The sequence below is a fragment of the Babylonia areolata genome, chromosome 19 (assembly GCF_041734735.1).
Source record: "Babylonia areolata isolate BAREFJ2019XMU chromosome 19, ASM4173473v1, whole genome shotgun sequence".
NCBI lineage: Eukaryota > Metazoa > Mollusca > Gastropoda > Neogastropoda > Buccinidae > Babylonia > Babylonia areolata.
In genome coordinates this window covers 58,760,388-58,769,663 of record NC_134894.1, presented here as the reverse complement: position 1 = coordinate 58,769,663, position 9,276 = coordinate 58,760,388, and positions in this window count along the sequence as shown.

Genomic DNA, 9,276 nt, shown 5'->3' with positions numbered 1-9,276 from the left:
TGGCTGATGTTGAAGGCCTTCAGAGAAGCTTTCAGAGTGTCTTTGAAGCGCTTCTTTTGGCCTCCATGGGAGCGCTTGCCATGTTGGAGTTCGCCGTACAGCTGTTTCTCTAAAGAGCGTTTGGATCACTCCCTGTTGTCAGTCTTGTTATTGAATTCCTGACGTTCAGAAGCCTTTCACTCTTATAATGGATGATAACACAATAAACCTTGTGACCTGATCTGGTCTGGTGTGTCTGTATCTGAGGGACGGATTGTGTCTTCTGTCTATTTGTCTTTCATTTATTCTCTCTCCTGCCCCCCCCTCTCTCTCTCTCTTTCCCTGCGTCTTTTTCTCTGGTTCTCTCCCATTGTCTCAGCCTGTCAATGTCGATAAACACACAAAAAAAGAGGAAACGAAACATACAAAAAGAAAGAGAAAAATAACATATATACCAAAAACCTAAATCGAAATTGTCATTACCTGCAGGCAAGTGAGGTCCACAATCTAAACAAAGCAATACATGTTAACCATAGATAAATTTAATACCGAAATAATGTTTTAGTAACAGATATGTACCAATGCAAAACAGACACAGGGACAGTGAAATTTATCACATCGTTTTTTTTCAAGTAACTAATCGTTGTCTTGTGTTTAAAAGGATTGACTTTCCACACATCGGATAAGTCGACCATCGCATAAGTCGACTATCTTGGGGTGGTCGACTTATCCGGGGTCAACTGTATACATAAATACACACATATACATATGCATATATTATGACTGGAATTTGGGCTGGCAGAAAAGGACGTCACTAAGTAAAAGAAGTAACATGAGATGTCTTATCTGTGTGTGTGTGTGTGTGTGTGTGTGTGTGTGTGTGTGTGTGTGTGTGTGTGTGTGTGTGTGTGTGTGTGTGTGTGTGTGTGTGTGTGTGTGTGTGTCGAGCGTCAAGCTTACCAACTTTACGAACAGACTAACCAGTCAACTGGAGCCAAATAAGCAACCGAAGCAAAGTGGTTAATCAGGAAAATCAGTTTAAAAAAAAAAGTTTAATGAAGAATTTGTTGTTGTTACTGTTTTTGATCAGTTACAATCTAGCCTAGCGAGTTGAAGGCGGGTGATATTTAGACATTATAGAAAAGGTCAGTAACAGAACGGCTCAACAACAACAACAACAACAACAACACATCCCCCCCAACCCCCCCTCGCCCCTCCACCCCCCCCCCAAAAAAAAAACAACAACAACAACAAACAAACAAACAAAAAAAAACCAACAACAAAAAACAACATCAACAACAACAACAACAACAAAACCCAAACTAAAACAAAAAAAAAAACAAACGAGTATGGCTGTGACTGGTTCAGGCGAGCAAGAACCATTGTTATCCCGCACACAGCAGTGTAACTATTAAAAAGAATAATAATAATATCACTACTAAAAAAAAAAAAAAAAAAAAAGTTCTAATGTCCTTCCACACAGTTTTATATCACCACTACATCGTAAACTAGTATCATTATGTTCGTCCCCGCTATAAAACATCCCTCCCGCCCCCCCCTCTCTCTCTCTCTCTCTCCTCCCTACGCCGCCCCCACCCCCAACCCCAACCCCCGAGAAACCCCAACTGTTTCCTTCCCCTCAAAGCACCCTCCATACTCCTCCAGACCTATCCCTTACGACACACACACTTACACACGCTTTGCGCGCGCACACACGTACACGCAAAAGCGCGCGCGCGCAAACACACACACACACACACACACACACACACACACACACACAGAGCTAACACACACACACACACACACACAAACCTGTTGGCGACACTAACAGAAAGGTGAAAGACCTAGAGCAAGCGGGTCAGTCTCTGTGTCGCTTCGTTAAACTACGTCCAGTGGAAGTGAGACGAAGGAGAAGAATACTCTTGTACGCTAATGGCCAAGGAGGTACTGTGCTTTTTTGTTTGTTTTTTCTTTGTTTGTTGTTTTTGTTTCTTGTTTTTTTTTTGCGGCGTGTTGTGGTGTGGTGTGGGTGTGATGTCGTGCGGGGTGTTGTGGTGTGGTGTGGGTGTGGTGTCGTGCGGGGTGTTGTGGTGTGGTGTGGGTGTGATGTCGTGCGGCGTGTTGTGGTGTGGTGTGGGTGTGGTGTCGTGCGGGGTGTTGTGGTGTGGTGTGGGTGTGATGTCGTGCGGGGTGTTGTGGTGTGGTGTGGGTGTGGTGTCGTGCGGCGTGTTGTGGTGTGGTGTGGGTGTGGTGTCGTGCGGCGTGTTGTGGTGTGGTGTGGGTGTGATGTCGTGCGGGGTGTTGTGGTGTGGTGTGGGTGTGATGTCGTGCCGGGTGTTGTGCGGTGGATATCTGCAGTTTCGTTTCTGATTCAGTCGATTTAAGATTGAAGTTGAACGAAGGAATGGGACCCAAGATAGACGTTGATCAAGCGATTCGCCTGTGTTTTTCTCTGAGATGACCAACTCGTTATGAACTCTTAGGGATGAATGGCATTCCAAAAGTGTTGGCTGTGTCATGCGAGTTACTTCCCTTGCAGTTTTTTTTTTAACTTCCGTTTTTTGTTTTTTTGTTTGTTTGTTTGTTTGCTTGTTTGTTTTGTGCCAGTCGTTGTATTATATTATCAGTCATTTCTTCGACATTCTAAGTTGTTATCTATCCAACTGTGCCGGGGGTCGGTTCGTGCTTCCATAACTCCACAGAACTCAAGCAATGGGTTACATGGATTATTGACTCACTTGTGTAAACAAAGTGAGTCTATGTTTTAACCCGGTGTTCGGTTGTGTGTGTGTGTGTGTGTGTGTGTGTGTGTGTTAAACTTTAACACTGCAATTTTCTCTGTAAATACTTTGTCAGTTGACACCAAATTTGGCATAAGAATAGGAAAAATTCAGGGGTTTCCAGTCATCTTGTTTAAAACAATATTGCACCTCTGGGATGGGCACAAAAAAAAGAAAAAAAAGAAGTCAAATTATATGAAAACTGAATTTACTGTTATATATATATATATATATATTTATTTATTCTCTAAACTTGGCACTTTGACCTGGTGTTCTGACACAACAACAAGAGCAGTCGCTTTTTTTTTTTTTTTTTAATCATTTTTTGTTCAAACAGGAACTTCTTTTGCTAAGCATGGAAGTTATATTTATTTTGCATGTCTTTGGTGCAGATAGTAAAAAAAAGGGAAATTTGAGGAAAACCGTGTAAAGTTTTTGTTTTACCTCAATTTCTACTGTACCCATCATTTACTTTTTTTTTTTTTTTTTTTTAATCTTGACAATATTTTACAATCATTTCTACAGATCTAAGTTATCCCCTTACGTTAAGCGAGTAGAAATTTTAAAAAGAAGGAAAGGAGGAAGAAATAAGAAAAAAAAAGGAATATAGAAGATATGTCCTTGTTGGCGACGAATTACACGGTTTTCCTGCCCATCTCTTTCTTTTTCTTTTCTTTTCTTTTCTTTTGGAACCTTGCAATCTGTAAAGCAGATTACCTGGGAGAGGCACTGGTGGTGGTGGTGGCGTGGGGAGAGGGGGGGAGGGGGGGCGGGGGGAGTAGGGGTTGGGGTGTTCGTGAAACTTTTGTTTGTATTCTACACTACAGCGCCACCCTTTTTTTTGTATTTTTTTCCTGCGTGCAGTTTTATTTGTTTTTCCTATCGCAGTGAATTTTTCTACAAAATTTTGCCAGGAAAACCCCCTTTTTTTTGCCGTGGGTTCTTTTACGTGCGCTAAGTGCATGCTAGCACACGGGACCTCGGTTTACCGTCCCATCCGAATGACTAGCGTCCAGACCACCAGTCAAGGTCTAGTGGAGGGGGAGAAAATATCGGCGGCTGAACCGTGATTCGAACCAGCGCGCTCAGATTCTCTCGCTTCCTAGGCGGACGCGTTACCTCTAGGCCATCACTCCACAACTTGTTAAAATTCAGCAAAAACAAAACAACAAACAACAACACCAACAAAAACACACACACAAAAACAACAACAACAACGAAAAACAAACAAATAAACAAACAAAACAAGGCTTTATCTATCAGTATTAGTGACAGCTGTTTGCTCGACATACTCGTACATTGGTGACTCTCAGATTACAGAGTTCGGAGGTTTCACACAATGCTTGTTTCGTGTTTGGTTGGTTGTGTGTTTAGGTTCACACTGGTCGGCTGAGCTGGCGATCTCTTCTTCTCCCCTCCTCTCTCCTTCATGCTAAAAGACACACACACACACACACACACACACACACACACACACACACACACACACACACACACACACACACACACACACACACAAACAACAACAACAACAAAAAAACAAAGCCAAAAACAACAACAACAACAACAACAAAAACACCACAAAACACTGCGGATAACATCCACACTAAAAACGTTCGTTTAACTCATTCAGTACGGCCAGTCCTCTCTTCTCTACACAGACCCCTCGGATGTCCAGTGGGTGTCTCAATGATATCCAACCTTTAGCTTCCGTCGTCAGAATTGTGGTATTCTTTGTCATCATTCACCTCTTCAGAATAAGAGCCTTCCGCTTGCAATATTTTGATGATGGTAATTGAGGTGAAACGCTGTTAACGTCGTCTCTTTCGCCGTTCGTACTGAGAGAGTTAAAGTTTTCACTTCATTCAAACAGAACACCACAGACTAGTACTATGATGATTGCTATCACCCTGTCCCTCGTTGTGGAGAGTGTCCAGGGCATACGTAACAGCTTTTTTTCTTTCTTTCTTTTTTTTTTTTTTTTTTGAAAGGCTTGTCGTCGCGACTGACCGTCTGGGTCCTGATGATGTACCGGGTACATCCACCACCCAGAAGATTAACTCTCTCCATACGAACGGCGAAAGAGACGACGTTAACAGCGTTTTACCCCAATTACCATCATCAAAATATCGCAAGCGGAAGGCTCTTATACTGAAGAGGTGAATGTTGACAAAGAATACCACAATTCTGATGACGGAAGTTAAAGGTTGGGTCATTCAGACATCCACTGGACATCCGAGGGGTCTGTTTGGAGGAGAAGAGAGGACTGGCCGTACTGAGTGAGTTAAAGGGGGCGTGGGAGTGGTAGTGGTGTTGATGGAGTGGGGAGTTAGGGGGTAGAAGATTGCTTGTATCGTGCTCATTCACCCGTGACAGCCTCTCTGTACTGTGTGGTACGCTGTCAGGGACAGGGAGAGCAAGTTAAGGTGAGTCTGGCTGACCCCGTTAACCGCTTCACTGCTCCCAACGCGCGCGCGCGCGCGTGTGTGTGTGTGTGTGTGTTCTCGTTAACTCTCTCCATACAAACGGCGAAAGAGACGACGTTAACAGCGTTTCACCCCAGTTACCATCATCAAAATATTGCAAGCGGAAGGCTCTTACACTGAAGACGTGAATGTTGACAAAGAATACCACAATTCTGACGACTGAAGCTAAAGGTTGGGTCATTCAGACACTCACTGGACATCCGAAGGGTCTGTGTAGAGGAGAAGAGAGGACTGGCCGTACTGAGTGAGTTAAGATTCAAGACTCATTCCAGAAAGTCCCCTCGGGTGGGGGTGGGGGTGGGGGGACGGGGGGTGGGTGGGGGGGGGGGCACATGGAAAAAAAACAAAATCGTCAAAAGGCAAACAGAACATATCTATAATGTATGTGGCAGTGTTACACAGTACATGACGGACTTGTCAGTAAAGGACTGTCAACCCAAGACAGACCGAGCTTACACAGGTCAGGATGTCAGTGTCCATTTTTGTTTTTTTTCCCAAACGTTTTTCTTTTATTCAGACGATGATTTACATAGAAAGTATGATATTCTACATTGAAAAATTATAACAATATATTGTTCTGAATATCAGTCATTCCACATTAAGAATTCTATATTGGCAGTATAATAAATATTCATTCAAACATTGTTCTGTGTGATGCTACGACGCACAGTTTATAATGAAATTGTAATAATGGCAGAGTTTATGATATCCGTTCACACATCAGTTTTCTTGGTGTTATTGTGCCCAGTTTACATCAAAAAGCGATACAGGCAGATCAATGGACATTCATGCATGACATGGCCAAGGCTGGTTTCTTCTTCCTTCTTTCTTTCTTTCTTTCTCCTCCTCCTTCTTCTTCTTCGTTCATGGGCTGCAAATCCCACATTCACTTGTGTGTACACGAGTTGGCTTTTACGTGTATAACCGTTTTTACCCGGCCCGCCATGTAGGCAACCATACTCCGTTTTTTGGGGATGTGCATGCTGGGTATGTTCTCGTTTCCATAACCAACCAAACGCTGACATAGATTACAGGATCTTTGACGTGCGTATTTGATCTTCTGCTTGCGTATTCACACGAAGGGGGTTCAGGCACAAGCAGGTCTGCACATAATTATGTTGACCTGGGAGATGGGGAAAAATCACCATCCTTTACCCACCAGGCTCCAATGCCGAGATTCGAACCCGTGGACCCTCAGATTGAAAATCCAACGTTTTAACCACTCGGCTGTTGCGCCTGTCACTAGGCTGGTTTAACTCTCTCCATACGAACGGCGAAAGAGACGACGTTAACAGCGTTTCACCCCAATTACCATCATCAAAATATTGCAAGCGGAAGGCTCTTATACTGAAGACGTGAATGTTGACAAAGAATACCATAATTCTGACGACGGAAGCTAACGGTTGGGTCATTCAGACACCCACTGGACATCCGAAGGGGTCTGTGTAGAGGAGAAGAGAGGACTGGCCGTACTGAGTGGGTTAAACCCCGAGGTATAAACTAGCCATGGGTAGAGTTCGGCCTGTTACATCGGATGTCTGTGCGGATGACAGGTACGTCTGTCTGTCGTTCCAAAGGAGGAAACCTGGTTGTGAAAAAAGGAATGGAAGTTTCGAGGGGTGGGGGACTTGAGGGGTGGGGTTGAAGTCCTGACTGGCATAGCTCCGGGGTGGGGGTGAGTGTTGAAGGGGACTGGGGGGTGGGTGGGTGGGTGGGAGTGTTCTGGACCAGCGATCACCTGATAGACCTGATGATAAGAAAGAAAGAAAGAGCTGCGGGAAGAGGAAGCAGACTATGAGGACCCAAGATTGATTGATTGATTGATGTGGATACTTATATAGCGCCTATCCTCGGTCAGAGACCAAGCTCTAAGCGCTTTACATACGATGATAAGAAAGAAAGAGCTGCGGGATTGTCAGTATGTTTAGTCCGACTATTATGACTCACACACACACACACACACACACACACACACACACACACACACACACACACACACACACACACACACACACATTACCACCACTACCACCACCACCTCCACCCGTCTACTCTTTCTTTATGCCCCCCCTCCCCCCACACCCCACCCCCCTCCCTCAGTCCATGGGTTGTTATTCTGTACAGTTTCATGGAAACCTGTCAATAGTTTGCCGAGACATCGCATTGTTATTTGCTTTTTTTTTTTTTTCGCTTCATGATGATGAAGAACCCTTCAAAAAAAGTTTTGCATGTCCCAGATAAACGGCCTTCATCAATTGATCCGGCGATAGTTCATGTCCCATCGCTGACAGTCTGTGGGTGAAGTTAAAAAGCACGTAACCAAACCTAAACGCAATCAACCTAAACAACCAACCAACCAACCAACCAACAAACAAAAAGCAATCACAAACAAGCAAACAAATAAATCAACACGCGGAACACCCATTCAGGAACGCCCAGTGTTAAACGCTGAATCGTCACCTCCACCAAACTCTCGCCGATTGACGAGAATATCAGCGACAATTCAGCGACACAGACAATGCCTCGATTGCCTGTAGGCTAGTGCATGAGGATAATGAAAGTTTTGTCACAATTATGTCACGAATACTAGACAAAGGGTCACCATGTGGGTATTGTTGATGGTCAGTGTTTTTAGCTGCAGATATCAATTATACGGAACAGCTAGCTTGTTTCAGCTTCAGATAGCGATTATACGGAACAGCTAGCTTGTTTCAGCTTCAGACAGCGATTACACGGGACAACTAGTTTGTTTCAGCAGCAGACAGCGATTACACGGAACAGCAAGTTTGACAATTCTTACGTAAAGGAACTTTGACACTTTTTTTTTCTTTTTTTCAGCTGCTTCAACACAAGAAGCATGTATTAGACATTTATTCACACACACACACACACACGTCCACGCACATACACACAAACATGTTTCAGTGTGTGTGTGTGTGTGTGTGTGTGTGTGTGTGTGTGTGTGTGTGTGTGTGTGTGTGTGTGTGTGTGTGTGTGTGTGTGTGTGTGTGTGTGTGTGTGTGTGTGTGTGTGTGTTGGGAGGGGTGGTTTAAGTTCATAGTTTGATAGTGTATATAACTGAACCACTTGAAGTTTGCTCAGTTTCAGTTTCAGTTTCAGTAGCTCAAGGAGGCGTCACTGCGTTCGGACAAATCCATATACGCTACACCACATCTGTCAAGCAGATGCCTGACCAGCAGCGTAACCCAACGCGCTTAGTCAGGCCTTGAGAAAAAAAAAAAGAAAAAAAAGGTGAATAAATAATAGATAAGCTTACATAAATAAATAAATAAATAATAATTATGATATAAAAAAGAAAAAGGTAGTAGTCTTGATAATCACGTTTTCAGTTGTTCTCATGAGGTCACCCAACTGGTTTTGTTGTTGTTGTTTGTTGTTGTTTTTTCTTGGCGCTTTTGTTTGTTGCAGTGCTAAGTTGTTGTGCGCATTGTCAAGATATGCTATAGAATACAAGAAGGGGCAAAGGGGCTTGACAACACAGCTGCATGGATAGGAAAAACAAATCAAACTGCACGCAGGAAAAAAAAAAAAAAAAAAATGGGTGGCGCTGTAGTGTAGCGACGCGCTCTCCCCGGGGGAGAGCAGCCCAAATTTCACACAGAGAAATCTGTTGTGATAAAAAGAAATACAAATACAAATACATTTTTCGAGTACAGTCGTGGAGAGATCTCTTTACTCCTCTTCTTGTACGTCCCCTGCATTTAAAAAAAAACAAAAAAACAAAAAACAAAAAAAACACAAACAGAATCAGCTATCACCAACCACGTTATGGTATGGTACAAAGGTTTTCCACTCTGATTTTTTTTGAGTATTTATTATTTTCAATGCTTCTTCTGTTTTATAATACCTTGTCTATCCCTTTGGTTTTTCTATAAGGTTAACTCACTCAGTACGGCCAGTCTTCTCTTCTCCTCAACACAGACCCCTCGGATGTCCAGTGGGTGTCTGAATGACCCAACCTTTAGCTTCCGTCGTCAGAATTGTGGTATTCTTTGTCAACATTCACC